At 41.4% G+C, this 14,355-nt stretch overlaps 1 protein-coding gene across 6 annotated transcripts in view; it reads left to right on the top strand.

Annotated features, from left to right (window-relative positions):
- Positions 1–14,355, top strand: part of LOC128910454 (bifunctional heparan sulfate N-deacetylase/N-sulfotransferase 3) — a 112,784-nt gene that overhangs the window by 17,781 nt on the left and 80,648 nt on the right. The window contains exon 1 of one of the 6 annotated variants that reach the window (XM_054203670.1): positions 10,737–10,809. The exons of the other annotated variants lie outside the window; for them this stretch is intronic. The gene's annotated coding sequence lies outside the window, so the exon portion shown is untranslated. Of the gene's footprint in view, positions 1–10,736; positions 10,810–14,355 lie in introns of those variants that run through there. 6 annotated transcript variants of the gene reach the window in all.

A 14,355-nucleotide genomic window follows, 5' to 3' on the forward strand; every position in this document is an offset into this window, starting at 1 on the left:
GCCCTTTTTAGAAGTTTGGTCAAAGAAGAAGGGTAGAAATAAAGTTTTCAGCCTGACATATGCGTGTGCCAAGTTCATAATCGTGCGCACAGAAGCGAGATGCTGTTGACTTGTCCCAAGTCTGACACAACTGCGCAGACTTTCCCTCTGGAAACTTTCTGACGCTGCTAGCAGCACACGCTAGACCTAACTAATGTTTTCTGAAGCCCTAAAGGTGGCTTATCCTCGACCCCATCGGGCAGAATTTTGATACAGGGAAGCAGTTAGTTGTGCGACTTCCGTTGCTTTCTTTTACTTACTTTATCCAGGAACCACATTGAAAAGTACTTGGCCAGCTTCCAGACTAAGACGGTGGTTTCTGACTGGGCCATGTCCGTAGAAAACTACATCTGACAGAGTGTAAGAATGTTTTTTGCACAGCTGCACAATATTTCTAAACTATTCTCTGTATTTATCTGCAGTGACCTTACAAAAATAATCTGCCTTTGTGGCTACAAAGGTTAATTACTGTAATTCTGCTTTTAGGCACACTTATGCCTTGGAATGAGCGGCTGTGGTGAGTTACCATAGGGTGCTGTCTGCCTACAAAGTGCCAGGTAGACTGTAACGTACCCTGTTAATTTTTAAAACTGTAACAGAGAGAAAATATTATATTGCTTAACAGAGAGAAAATATTATATTGCTAGGCCACCTTTCTGCATCACCTCCCTAAAAGCTCTGTTTGTTTTAAAACTACCCATATTTCTCAGGTTTCCACTGTCCTTTCTGTAGCAACCAGTTTCCCCTTACTGCTGGAATGTCAAAAACGTTATATTCTCCTGGATATTTCAGTCTGTTTTGAAATCACTAGAGGTAAAAAGTTTCCCCCACTATACTAATTATGGAGCATGCTGTTTGGGTAGCGCTGAGGTTGGTATTATGCGCGTCGAGGTTTATAAATAGCATCTCTGTTTATGCCTTCGTCTTTCCTGATAAATACAAAGCTACCATACAGTCAGCACTTCAGGAACGCCGGTAGCGGGCAACTAATATACAGCTCAAATATATGGTATTGATAAAGTCTGTGTTAGAGATGTCATAAACTGTAGTCGTGCAAGGTAGTCATGGGTTCGCAATTACCTTCGCCCTTCTGTGAAGGAGGTCTGAACATACCTGCTATCCTTACAGGTCACGGCAAACAATAGGCGCGCCACGCAAGCGTAAATGCTACAAAATTTGACTTTCCGGAGGGCAGGTCGGTTGCAGACCCACGGCCTCGTCCCATATCCCCATATTGTGCCCGTTGCCCAGCGGAACGGGGCAAGCAGAGGAACGCGCAGGGGCAGAGAGCAGCTTCTGGAGCTGAGCTTCCATCAGCCCCTGGCAGAGCGTCTCCGCACAGCCCCGGCTGGACCTCTCGAAAGACCTTATTTTTTCCTTCCTCCTTTCCAGATGGTTACTTTGCAGTCACTCCGCTGCATTGTTTATAAATTCAAAAATAATCCCTGTCAGTCTCCGAAGCACAAACAAACTAGGTTTTTTTGTGGCATACTAGCAAACTCTTAAATAACTAGGACATTGTATTGGTGATGAGAAAAGCAAGCATTTACATAAAGAGCAGCTTGCCAAACTATAAATTTCTTCTGCAATCAAGAGAAAAATGAAGCCTCTAGATCCTCCTAGCACAGATTTTAATGATTATTCTGTGCTATTAGTTGATACGAATATTTTCAGTAAGACTGTAGGAAAAACATTGCTTGTAAGCATTTCATAATGGAAAAACATTCATATGGGTCAGGCAATGTCAATAAGACTGGGACTATATCAGTAGGCAGCAAAGGTCAGCAAGGTACAAAATACATAATTATGATGTGGCCTGTTTAAGATCCATAGTTGGGGGAAAGTAGTCAGATTGCAAAATATTGGTTCTTTTTTTCTGATCTTACTGTGAATGTGTTTTCTTGCAACCCTTGTGCGTCTGTCTTAAAAATAGGAATGGATGAGGAAGTAGCAGTGTGCTTACGGGGCAAGGACCTACGTAGCAGCCGTGAGAAAGTACGTTGGACAGGCAAGGGAAAACACGGCAAACCTGGCTTCTGAATTGTAGCATTTTAATGATTTTCAGAGGCAAAAAAGCCCTTTCAGAAGTGGACAGATGATCCCCTAAAGGAGGTTTCCTTTGCTCTAGCTCCCCAGCACGGATTATAACACAGAAAGGGAAAGCGTGGTTCAAAATAGTCAACCATTTCAGTGGCATCCATCAACAAAAGGCAATGACAAAATGAAAGGGAGGAACGTCAATAACATCAGTTCCTGGTTTTATGCAGCGAGAACAAGAGAATACATCTGCTTTGCTTTACATTGCCATAAAGACATGGATGCCTGAGCCTCGCTAGGGAATAATGAATGTATTTTACGCACCAGGTACAAGCGTGGACCGTTTCATGCTTTCCAGACTTCACAGTGTTGAATTATACTGCCATTTTTCATTTGTATACTTTTCAAATTTATGAACCAAACATGATTAAACTATTCTGCAAAGGAGATAAGTGAGTTATTTTTCCAATTAAACAAAATGACTTCTTTAAGTCAGTGTTTTAAGAGATCTGTCGTTCTGTTGGGGAGGACGGAGGGGAGGATGCTTCTTCATAAAGAAATACTGAAAAACGCTGCATTTTGGAGAAGGGGAAAAAGAATAGTAATAAAATCTGTAAGTGAGAGGTGCTATAAACACTACAGGAGTAGAGACATAATAGAACAAAACAGTGCCTAGTGAGAGAAGTACATGCACTGGAAATGCAGAATGAGAATCAACCTGAAAAAAATGCAGTTATCTCCTGGGGAAATTAATCCTGGGCGCACGCATTCAATGAGCAAGAGAAAATTGGGAAATGGTAGTGATTAAAGAGACCCTGAGGTGAAGCTAGTCAACAAATTAGACAGTAGTAACAGTACGGTATGGATAAACAACTGTGTGATTTCAGGATACATCATGTTCCAGGTATCGTCGTTTCCTGGTCAGAGAATTAGCGCAGAGTTGAGGCGTTAGAGGTGGCTGGTGTCGAAGCGGGCTGGCGCTGGGTTTCTGGGGTGCGTGGGAGCCCTCATTCTGGCTTACTGCACCCAGGAGTTTCACTCCTCCTGACTGATGAAAATAGAGATTAATTTCTCACAATGTGAAACACAACGGCAACTTTCCTAATTATTATTTTTAATCGAATCATTGTGATTTTCCTATGAGGAGTGAAATAATTAAGAAAAATAGAGGCCTGAACAACTGCATTGCTTTTAAATGTATTCAGTTTGTACTTTGGTCCAGGACGAGAGCAATCATTTCTCTTTGTATTCTGATGGAAAACTTCCTCCTTCCTCCCCACTTTACAATTTTTAGGAAAAAAATTTTAGCGTGTTAATCTAGAAATCATCTCAGTTAGTAAAGAATTGCAATCACCAGTATTATCGCGTAAGGCCGAGGCAGACGTACGCTGATTCGGTAGAAAGGGCTGAATGCACAAATGCCAGATCGATCCCTTTATACCAATAAACTCCCTGGTCCCCGATGGAAAAAAAAATCGGATTACAAATTGAGTTAAAGAAATGCGCAGATGTCATCCCAGCACTTTACTTTCAACCTTTCTTGTAACTGGGAAATAGGTCCTGAGCCGAAGGCTGTGAAAATGCATTAGTTCAGGGAAGTACTCGAGCACGTGCTTAACGTTGAGTATTGAGCACCATGTTGGACTCAGGGTGACAGTCTGCTGCACTGGGCGCCCCTTCCTGTAGTGGCCCCTCGGAGCTCCAGTGGGAAGGACCTTCACAAGAAGCATCCAGGTAAAAGCAGGCATCGACAACCTGCTCAAATAAAAATCTGCCACCCCCAAACACTCAAAATGTATTCTTTTCCTCGAGAAAAAAATTGCTTAGACGTTGGCGGTCTCTTTCAGATGAATTAAAAAGCAATTTAAATTTGATCTATGACCAGTATTTGCAAAGTGCAGAAAAAGTCAGTATGTAAACATTTAATTTTTGCTCGCTTCTTTACCTGGGGCTCTCCCAGCTCAAATTGTACTAGGGGAGCTTTGCAAAGATGTTAGTTGTCAAGAAGTTCAAGATCCGTGCTCTGACTTCTGAGCGCTGTATTTGTGTCTCTCTAACTTGGGCGCAGTTCTTACCCTGCAGCGGAAAAGGGCCTGTATGCATTTCTAGTTAATGCTTTTTTTGTTTGTTTGTTTCACACTGGGGGAAAAAAAGAGACACCAAACCAAATTTTGGTCCCGAGTGCATTGATCTAAATCTCTGCCAAAATAAGTGGAGTCACTTTGGAAGAATATTTTTCAATTGCCTTTGTCCCGTTTTGGATTTATGCTGCCCTGCCATTTGAGTCACGCATCCCACCACGTTCCTTGTAATGCCTGTCGCGCTCGGAAGGAGAACAGCAGCTTCCCATGTAGTCTTGACTGAGCAACATGACATTCAGTGTTTTTTTAATTAGATAATACAGTTCATGGAAGAACTGTGGGCCACAGCTGATAAGTGAACGTAAAATACAGCCCTTGCTCTTTTAATCCGGCTCAGAGTCTTTGTCAGTGCCGTACTGGAAGCTCATTATACAAGAGGAATAAAATTCAGCTTCTTGGTTTTATGTTGCTTTTGTTGGAGACATATCCCATATAGGGATCTCAACTCTAAAGAAGCCTTAACGTAACGGAAAGAAACAATGGGATCCAGGACAAGCTTAATTGGCTTTTTCAGATGTTTAAAGCAGGAGGCCAGCACATTCATGTATGTAATGTACATGGGGTGAGTTGCCGGTGAAGCACTAAGTGAAGGATCTTAAAATGGCATACTGAATATGTGTGAGTTTCTAGGGTTTAGTTTTGGGCTAAGACATTATGTTAGGGTAGGTAGCCCCCGGTAGCTATTAAGACCAGTAGTATAAGGAGCATGGTGCATCTGCGGTAGTGGTGGTGAGTTTTGTAACAAGTCTGGCAAAAACCTCCGTAGGTGCAGAGAAAAATCATTTGTTACTTGGGATTCAGGTCTTCGTTCTTGGTCTGCAGAACCCAGAACCTAGATTTGTTCCTGTTGGATTGAAAATCTATCAGGCACGTGAAGAATTCTGTCCTCTGATCTCCTCAAGGGCAGTAACGTGTGGTCGAATCCTGCTCTCGCTTACACTGGTGTCAGTCAGCCCTTTGCAGTGATGTTTCTGAGCGCCCCATGTCTTTCACATGGGCTTTGTCCTGGGAAGGGTGGGTGGTCGTTCATCAGCGCCCTTAGTCTCTTTCTAGCAGACACGGGAGAGGTAAATGCCAGTAGAATGTTGTCCCTAGGGAAATAATTTGTCTGGTACCCACTCGGTCTCCCCAACAGCTTCTGCTGTATCTCTCTGTCACCGCAGAATCTTGCTTGAACCACATTTCTTCTTTTTTCTCTTGATGTTTTTTATATCCCGAGTACCTTTCTGGAGCTTGATTGTACCCCGATCGCTTCGTGTGTGCTGTTTCGCACCTTACCTTGAGGAAGGTTTGTTTACAGTTGCGGAGTAGCCTCAGAATTTAAGCCACCACAGCTGTAACAAACCTTAATTTTACTTTCCAGCGTTTACTTTTCTTTTTTCTTGCTTTTCTGTATCAAGTTCCCGTAGTATAACAGTGTCTGAGCAGCGGGGAGTTCGACGTTTACTCACTGACACGCTGAAATTCCAGTCGCTTTTGGTGGATTTCAGATTACACCTTCTATAGGGAAGAATTAGAGATGCAACAAAGGTGGTTCAAATTGTAAGCGAATCAGTTATTCATTAAAAACATGCACTCTTGAATGGACTGAAACTAATGCTGTAAATTTGCTCGGAACTCAGCAGATTCTTTATGCAAAAACTGAAAAGTCGAAACATTCGGAAGCTTTGAAAACAAAAAGTGAACAACGTTTTTCATTTCAGAATTGTACCGTGAGATTAATTTTGTTGTCGCTTTAAAAAAAAATAAAAATCGGAAGTATAATAACAGATTCCAGTTGGTGAGAAAAAAACCCAAAAGAATCATTTTGAGTCAATTCACAAGTTTGCTTCTTTGTTTATCTGCTAAAAATAGCCTAAACCATTATTTATTCTCAAATACAGTTATTCTGACTGCAGTTTGGGTGCAGGAGCGTAACAGTTTTGAAAATACGACCATGTGCTATTTGAAGGCTGTGGGTTTTGAAGCAGACACGTTATTTTAATTCTTTTGTCCATCAGGGTACTTCAGTTAGATTCAGGAGTACTTTTTCGTAAGGCTACTCGCTGCATAATTTGTTAACAGACCACATTTGTGAGTTTGTTTGATTAATGAGGAAAAAACCTCGTTTTTGAAAACAAGCTGCGTCCTGGGTGCTTCCTGAGCAGTGCCTGAAGTGCCAAGTTGAAGCTAGCAGTACTGGAAAAGGTCAAAACCCCATTTCCAGGGCCCTGGTCTAAAAGCCGTTACAAATTCTGCTGTGGTCTGCTTTTATTGCACATTAGTTTTAATAGGATATTATTGGTTTGTGAATACCCTTTTCCCAGCTGCTGCCTACGATGTAGTTTTTATTGCCTAGCAGTTTTAATGTGATTCCCCTGCTTTATAAATACACTTTTTACTATTCTTTCCTTGTTACCGTGGCTGTACCAATATGCTTGCGCATTACCGTTACTTCTGCCTTAAAATCAAGGTTAAAGCAATCACGGTAGGTCTTTGCAGAATGAATGATAATGGGAAATGCATCTAGCAGGATGCTGTTGATATTCTATAAACAAACAATGCGGAATCTTTATTCATTATTTATCGCTTGTTCTTTGCGACATTTCTTTATAAGACGTATCTTTTTCCTTCCATAGAGCTGAGTGAAAACGTATGTCGGGCCGGATGCATCCATTTACCTCTGTCCTTTTCTCCCACCTTGAATCAGAATCTCTTGGCTCGGTTTAGGTTCTGTCAGTACATTGAGGCAGCTGGTCCAGCCCCAGCAGCCGCGGAGTGACTTCATCTCGCGACACACGGCTGGGTGTTCATCCCGCTCGTCAGGCGGCTCCTTAGCCCGTGTGAAGTTCTGTGCTCGTTGCTAAATGGCTGCTTGTTCTCCGTCTACCTGTTCTGGGTCCAGCCACCAGGACTCCCTGGGGATGTGGAGAGTTTGATGCAGATCTGATTCACGTCCGCTTTTTATACCAGCTGAATCCTTAGCTAACAATGTTGTGTTTGCTTGCTGTTCGCCAGTAGGGATGTACGTTAAAATTAAGCTATTAATTTTCTTTGGAGTTAGTTTAGAAGAATATAGGTAAATGCTTTTTTTGCCTGTCTCCACGTTTTTAACCAAAGAGGTTATTGGACCCACGGTCAAGTTTTACTTCACTGCATTTGCAAAAAAAAAAAAAAAAAAAGCTAATCATGTTTCTCCATACCTGCTTAGTCAGTTGGTTTTGATACATATGGATTCTGGTATCCTGTTCTGACTCCTCTTTTGCTGCCAGTCCCCTCCTCCTTCCTTCTCTCCCTCAGCTTTAGTTTTAGAACATGGCAAGAACATCTTCCAACTTTTCTCTATTTAGCTAGTTCCTCTTAAGTTGGACTCCAGGTGTTCTGTCTCCTGCATGTATTTGAGGGAGACAATTTGATGTCATAACCCTTTTGTGGCTTGCGGCTGCAGCTCAACCGTCCTGTTCTCCAGAAGGCAATTTACCCGAAGTGATTTTTCCTTACGAATTCACCATGTTTGCAGAGTGTACCGTACAGAGGTTTTAAAATATTGGCACAAGATTTTGGTACTGCACACCAAACTCTTCTATTTTTACCTGCCTTAAGAAAAAAAAACAAATGATCTTTCAGAACAGAATTATTTTCATATTCTTTTTTCTCTCTTCTTGATTGGATTTGATGGGGGATATAGCTTTGCAATTCTGTGAGGAGTAATGTCTCGCTGTTCTTTGCTCTTTCTTACATAGTGAAGCATGCTGGTGTAATTCAATAAGATTCTGCTATGTACATATCTTTTGATCTGTGAAGAAACTAATTTAATTCCAAATTAACTGCTCTCAAAAGTACTTTTTTTTTTCTTCTTCATTTGAACACATTGCAAGGCTACAGGTAACTGTATTCCAATTTTAATGAGAACGATTGAAGGAAATACCACACATAAATGTCAGTGCATGTCAGAGTTAGGATTTAATAGATTAAAAAAACGCTTCTTCCATCGAGTTGTGTATTTTCACCCTGTGTAAATGGTTGTTTATTCAAATATATTTATGTTAGGCCTAATAAGTTGTACAGCCTCCTGCAAATGAAATTCTTAGGATGGTAAGAGTCTTATTTGCAAGATATCTGGAAGGGATTCAGGTTACTATGCAGTACTTCTAATGCGCAGAGTAAATTAAGATATTACGTACCCTGTTCATCCTGATGCTTCAGTAAGGGTGTTCCTTATGTCTGATGGTGAACTAAAACCCGATGACTGCAAGACCAGATCTTGTGTCGAAGATACGCGTTCTTTTTCCCCTCTACTTTGTACACTGTTTTGCTACATAGCAGCTGGAACAGAATCCCATGCTGTTACAAACCACTAGAAATATCAGTGTAAAACATCTTAATTTCTGTGGTTGTGATTCTGACTTAGGGCCAACTTTGGGTATAGCAAGTTGCCCCAGGGCAACAGGCTAATGGCAGCAAGCAAAGGGCCGTTCTGCCCGTGCTGGAGGAGACAGGAGACTTACGTGTTTGAGCAGCAACTGTGTCCTAAGCAGCCAGACTCTGCTTTTCCTCTGCACAGTTACACATCACCATCCTCCTTCCTTCAGCTGTATCTCTCTACTCTTACCGCAGCCACAAACAAAGCAATGCAGAGGCAAGAGTACAGCTGTTGCTGGGAGGAGAGGACGGAGCAGGGAAGCTCTGGTACAAATTGCTGCACCGAGGGAGGAATGGGAACGAGGAGAGGATCCCAGGAGTAGAGATGCTTCAGAGTTCGACTGGTTTAACAAGGAAGGAAAGCGATATTGAGATCCTGTCCATATTCATAAATTCTCTCCAGCTTCTGATTGCTCTTCAAAGCCCCATTGATCTTCACCTTAGCTTCCTTAACCCAGAGTCCTCCACCTTTTGTGATCCTCCTACTTCATCCCCTACAGTTATTTTCTCCTTAATTTTGCCTGCACTGCTTGGAAGCTTTAAAATTACTTCAGACAGGTTTCTCTGTGTGTCCTTGGTGTGTCTGTATTCATCTCTTCCCTAATATTTGCATTCTTCAGTAGACACGGTTGGGTTTGTTCTGTGTTTTTCCAGCAGTTAACAAAGCGAAGGGGCTCAATGTCAAAGGCTTACAGGAAATAATTTTGGCAAGAAATATTAGGATAAAGTGTTCAAATATTTCTACACCAGGATTTTTTGTTAACTCTTATCTTGTTATGAGTTTAAACACAACCACTTCATCAACTTGTTACTTAAAGAAGGTTTGCTGTCCTGTTCAATAGGGGTAAGGCAAAATGATTAAGGCGTCGACACACATCTTCATTTGAATGGCCGCATGTTCTCTTCTGGCTTTCTGCAAAGTCCTCAGTCTGTGCCTTGTTCTTGCAGCCTGTAGAAGGAACTTCCTAGCTTTGAGTAAAAAAAAAAACCTGCAACCCCGACCATTTGCATAAATCACCAATCTTTCACATTTATCATCTTAAAGAAGTCTGCAGATTATATTCCTCTCTCTTCTTCCCTCTTTACACTTCTAAAGCAATTTAGAGACACCATCTCCACTCACTCTTAGAAGGAGCCCATCCCAACATGCTAACAAGTTGGGAAGGTACAATTTTATACTGTGCAATAAAGGAAATGTCACCGTGCACGTACTTACCACATGAATATGAGAACTGATTTAAATTCTATGCGTGGCATAAAAGTACTTGGATATTGAACAAAAATAAAGTTGGTGTTTCCTAAAGCTTTCTATATTGACCTTATCTCTGCATTGTGTATCTAAGAATCAGTTACACCTGTCATCTGGTTCATATCTTATGTAGCGTGCACAGCCCTGTGCCTATATTAAAAATAAAACCAGGAGAAATAGCTTTTTGACCTTCAGTTAATTATCTTAAACTGACTTAGAGAAAGCAGGAGTTGCTTCACAGCCACATTCCCACATATACTGTTTCCACAGATTTTACCCCAAAATAATTGCATGAAATAAATTATTTTTAAGGAGATACATAGCTCCATGAACAAGAAGAGTCTCTTAAGTATTCATTATAAGATGACGATGGGACTTTGTAGTAATTTCATTTCAGTTTTTGAAGTGGATCGTTCTTCAGGCTACTCTTCTTGAGTCTAGGTCAAGCTTCAACCAGAAGGAAAGTGTGATCAACTTCAAGTTACGTAAATAATCTCTTCATTTTTTTCATAAAATTGAAATAAATATAATCAAGACAGGAATAAAGTAAATCAGATTCACCAGACTCTTCCCTTACATTCTCCAAAGGTAGGAGCAAATAGGATTTCAGGTTGGTTTTGGGTTTTTGTTATTGATTTTTTTCCTGAATGTAATTCAGTCTGATTGCTTCTGTGTGCAGTGAATTCAAACTAAGGAAAAGCTTCATTAGCATCATGGCATATACTTGTGCCTAAGTTCCATAATTCTTCCAGGTTTGACAAAAGAAAAAGACATGCTTTTTGGTCACAAAGATAGAAAACTAATTAAGTTTTCTTTGAAAATGACTGCAGGCTTCTCTGAGATGAGATATTTTTTTTTCTAGCTTTTGAATTATTTCCAGTTCCAGCGTAGTCTAAAAGTTACAGACCAAGAAGACTGGACCAAGCAGAGCAGAACATTCTTGTAAGAACATCTACTGTGCCTCAGAGAATTTGTTTGTATATCTGATGGTAACGTATTTTGTACTTGTTTGGGCCTCGGCACCACAGACTGCTTTTAAAGCAAAGCAACTCGTAAAACTCAGAAGCTGCCAAGATTGGCCAGAGCTGCCAGGTTGGCACAGGAGAAGCCCATCCAGTCGTACCTGAGAGCAGAGAGGCTGTACAGCTGCTCATGTAGCACCAGTCCAAATTCAAGCAGGAGTTAGAAACACTAGGTTTTGGATTTTAATCATATCAGCTGTCAGCAGGGTGAATGGCTTCACAGCAAAAGACTTCTAAGTTGCGTATTCCTGCACTCTCAGGCATAAATAAAAAGCAGGAAGCACCATAGGTAATTTGCCTCTAAAAACACAATTGGAAAAAAGAAGAGAAAAGTTTGATGATTTTCTGGGGCTCAGCCCTGCAGTAATTATTACAGCAATATTGTCATTAAAATCAGCGAAGGTTTTGCCTCATTGAATAAGGTCTACAGGAGCAAGATAATAATATAAGAAAAGGTAAAGTGTATGTGAAGAGAAGTAATTTGTTCTCAAGGAAGTCAAGCAAGTCACACAGTTATCTCACCAGTGACTTTTGAGAATCTGCAAAAATTTGTGACAGAATGGTCTCATGGCAGCAGCGAGCCTAGAGGAAAATCCTTTGGTTTTGCAGAATCACAGAATGGCTGAGGCTGGAAGGCGCCTCTGGAGGTCGTCTTGTCCAGCCCCCAGCTCAAGCAAGGTCCCCCACAGCAGGCTGCCCAGGACCGTGTCCAGCTGGCTTTTGAACAGCTCCAAGGATGGAGACCCCACAACCTCTCTAGGCAACTTCTGCCAGTGCTTGGTCACCCTCACAGTAAAAAAGTGTTTCTGATGTGAGAGGGAACCTCCTGTTTCAGCTTGTGCCCGTTGTCTGTGGTTATGGCGCTGGGCACCGCTGTAAAAAGCCCGGCTCCATCCTCTTTGCACCCTTCCTGCAGGCATTCTTACACGTGGAGCGATCCTTCCTGAGCCTTCCCTTCTCCAGGCTGAACAGTCCCAGCTCTCTCAGCCTTTCCTCATAGGAGAGATACTCTGGAGAGATGCTGTGGTTTGCTTTGAGCATTCTGGTTTTGCTTTTTCTAGTGCTTTTATATAAAGTCTGATTTGGTCTATCAGTAGGGAGTGGTGCAGAGGTGCGATATCTGCTAGGTCAGTATGGTTTCTACCCATCTGGTAGAGGTAACGACTTAAACGCATGTTAGGTCCTTTACTGTTCTCTTAAATTCCCTTAGACTCTTATTCATATACAGGTATGTCTCAGATGAGGTAATTTATGTGGCAAAGAACTGGAGGAAAAGGCAGCAAAGGTTAAGTTAACCTTATCGGTGGCCTAAATGTGATAGGCTAAAAGAGAACCGCAGCAACATTCCCGCCCGGCACATTTTTCTTTTAGCTCTTACAACTCTCGAGGGTCATTATGGATTCCCCCACTTTCAGGTTACCCACTTAACTCCCTTCATCCAGCCTATCCCAGCAGTACAGTGCATTTTCACTGCACCGATCCAGTAGCGCTGGATCCCTGCTTCTGAACTTTGCTTACTCTTGTCGCTTTATGACCCTTCACATCTGTGTCCAAGCTTCATATTTTTGAATGGTATTGCCGTACAGGCGTTCTGGCACAAACAGAGCACAGAAGCTTTCCCTGCAGATTTCCGTTTCATTTGTGTCAGATACTTTGGATACTCGGGCTATTTCTGTGGAAAATACAGTGCGTTTTTTTATGGTAGAAGGTTCTGCTGTTTTATTAGATTACGTCTTTTCTGAGGAAATAAAGGTAGATCAACATTGTGACAGACTTCAGGCAGCTTTGGGATAAAAAAGGCTTTGAGCTGAAGTCAGTCAGTGAAATAAATTCTGAATAACAGAACACATAACTGAAAGTTAGCAATATAAGTGTGCATGCAGATTACCTTAAGGTTAGTTGTAGGTGCGGTTTGATCTTAGTTCAACGTTAGTTTTCAAGACTCTTGCCGATAATTTTGTTTTGGAATGGAAGAAATAGCATAGTGTGCTGCGACTTTAAAAACTCATTATTGCAAGCACAGAGGCCTTTCTGGTTTGTGTCCTTTTTCTTGTACGTTGCATTTTCCATCACGTCCACACGTATGAGACTGTTGCTGTTACGCACAGTCACTTGGAAGGGGGCATAGAATAAAGCCGAGTTCTTGCATTGACATTGAGCGTTGAATGATCGCTGGACGCCCGCTGGCGAGCTCCCACAAAGTCTCAGTAAACCCAGGACTCCAGCGAAGGCTCAGAGCACTTCTCCCTCTTGTACACGATAAAAGTACAAGTGGCAGTTCAGAAAATGCATAATTACGAATAGCAGAAGAGGAGAGATCACTTCTGAAATCCTACTGCTTTTGGTCAGCAGTTGAAGAAATGAGTTAAACTGAACAGGTACTATAATTTAAATATCTATTTTTTCCACAACTGTTTGAGCATGAGGTGGCAGGAGGGTTAACGTGTTTTAACTTCTCCCAGTTCTCCTGTAAGAATACTGCCTAAGCTGTCAGTTTAATGCAAAAGTAACTAAGTGTTCAACATGGTGACAATGTCCTAGCTCCTGAGTAAGCATTGGGTTTTTCCTTCCTTGGTTTCATAAAACAGTTTTAAAGACAAACCTCTCGGTAACTACCTGATTTCAAAACATAAAATTAATGTACTCTGTTTGTTAATGATGAGGAATATAAAAATATTTCATATTCTATCTACCGTATGAAAATTAACACTGCATTATACTACCTCTTGGCTTGATTTAAAAATCTGTATTGTCGGCTGTAGTGTCGTGTTCTCCTTTTTTTCTGTTCTTTCATCTGGTAGAAGGTGTACTGTAAATGGCACATCTAATTCAAAAAAAAAAAAAGAAAAATGGAAGGCTTACATGGACAACAACATGAACAAGCAAATGCTTCAAAATTCAATTAAGGCTGAAAGAAAAAATGTTGCACTAGGGAATGTCTACTGCAAAATAGGAGGACATTTTCTGTGCAATAGTCATATAACTTCTTCAAATAATACGGCGGTTGTCATCACGCTCATTAGATCGTGTTGAGAATGCAGCCTCCTGATTGTATGGAAAAATATTACCCTTATGATTTAAAGGGGTTGGAAAAAGGATGTGATTCATTATTTTTAAAGCAAAGACCTGAATAACTGGGTGTCTCAAGGGCATCATTACGCTCATAGAATTTTTTGCTTCTACAGCTGATATTTCAAGCTGGCTCATGTCCACATGAGTTGGAAATCACTACCATCTGAGACCTGGTCCTACGCTTCTTGGCACACAAAAAATCCTCTTAAGTCAGCGGTGGCTTTGTATGTGGAAGGAATTCATAATAAACCTCTCTTAATTGCTAGTCAGTGGCTTTTGTGAAGTGAGAGTTTTCGGTTCGGTTTCCCAATGGATGCCTTTGGCAGGGAAAGGAACCAGCACCACCCCAGCTGGTTTTGTCTGGTACCTTAGCTGGGACCCAGTGAGGGAACAG

The sequence above is a fragment of the Rissa tridactyla genome, chromosome 5, assembly GCF_028500815.1.
Source record: "Rissa tridactyla isolate bRisTri1 chromosome 5, bRisTri1.patW.cur.20221130, whole genome shotgun sequence".
Lineage (NCBI taxonomy): Eukaryota > Metazoa > Chordata > Aves > Charadriiformes > Laridae > Rissa > Rissa tridactyla.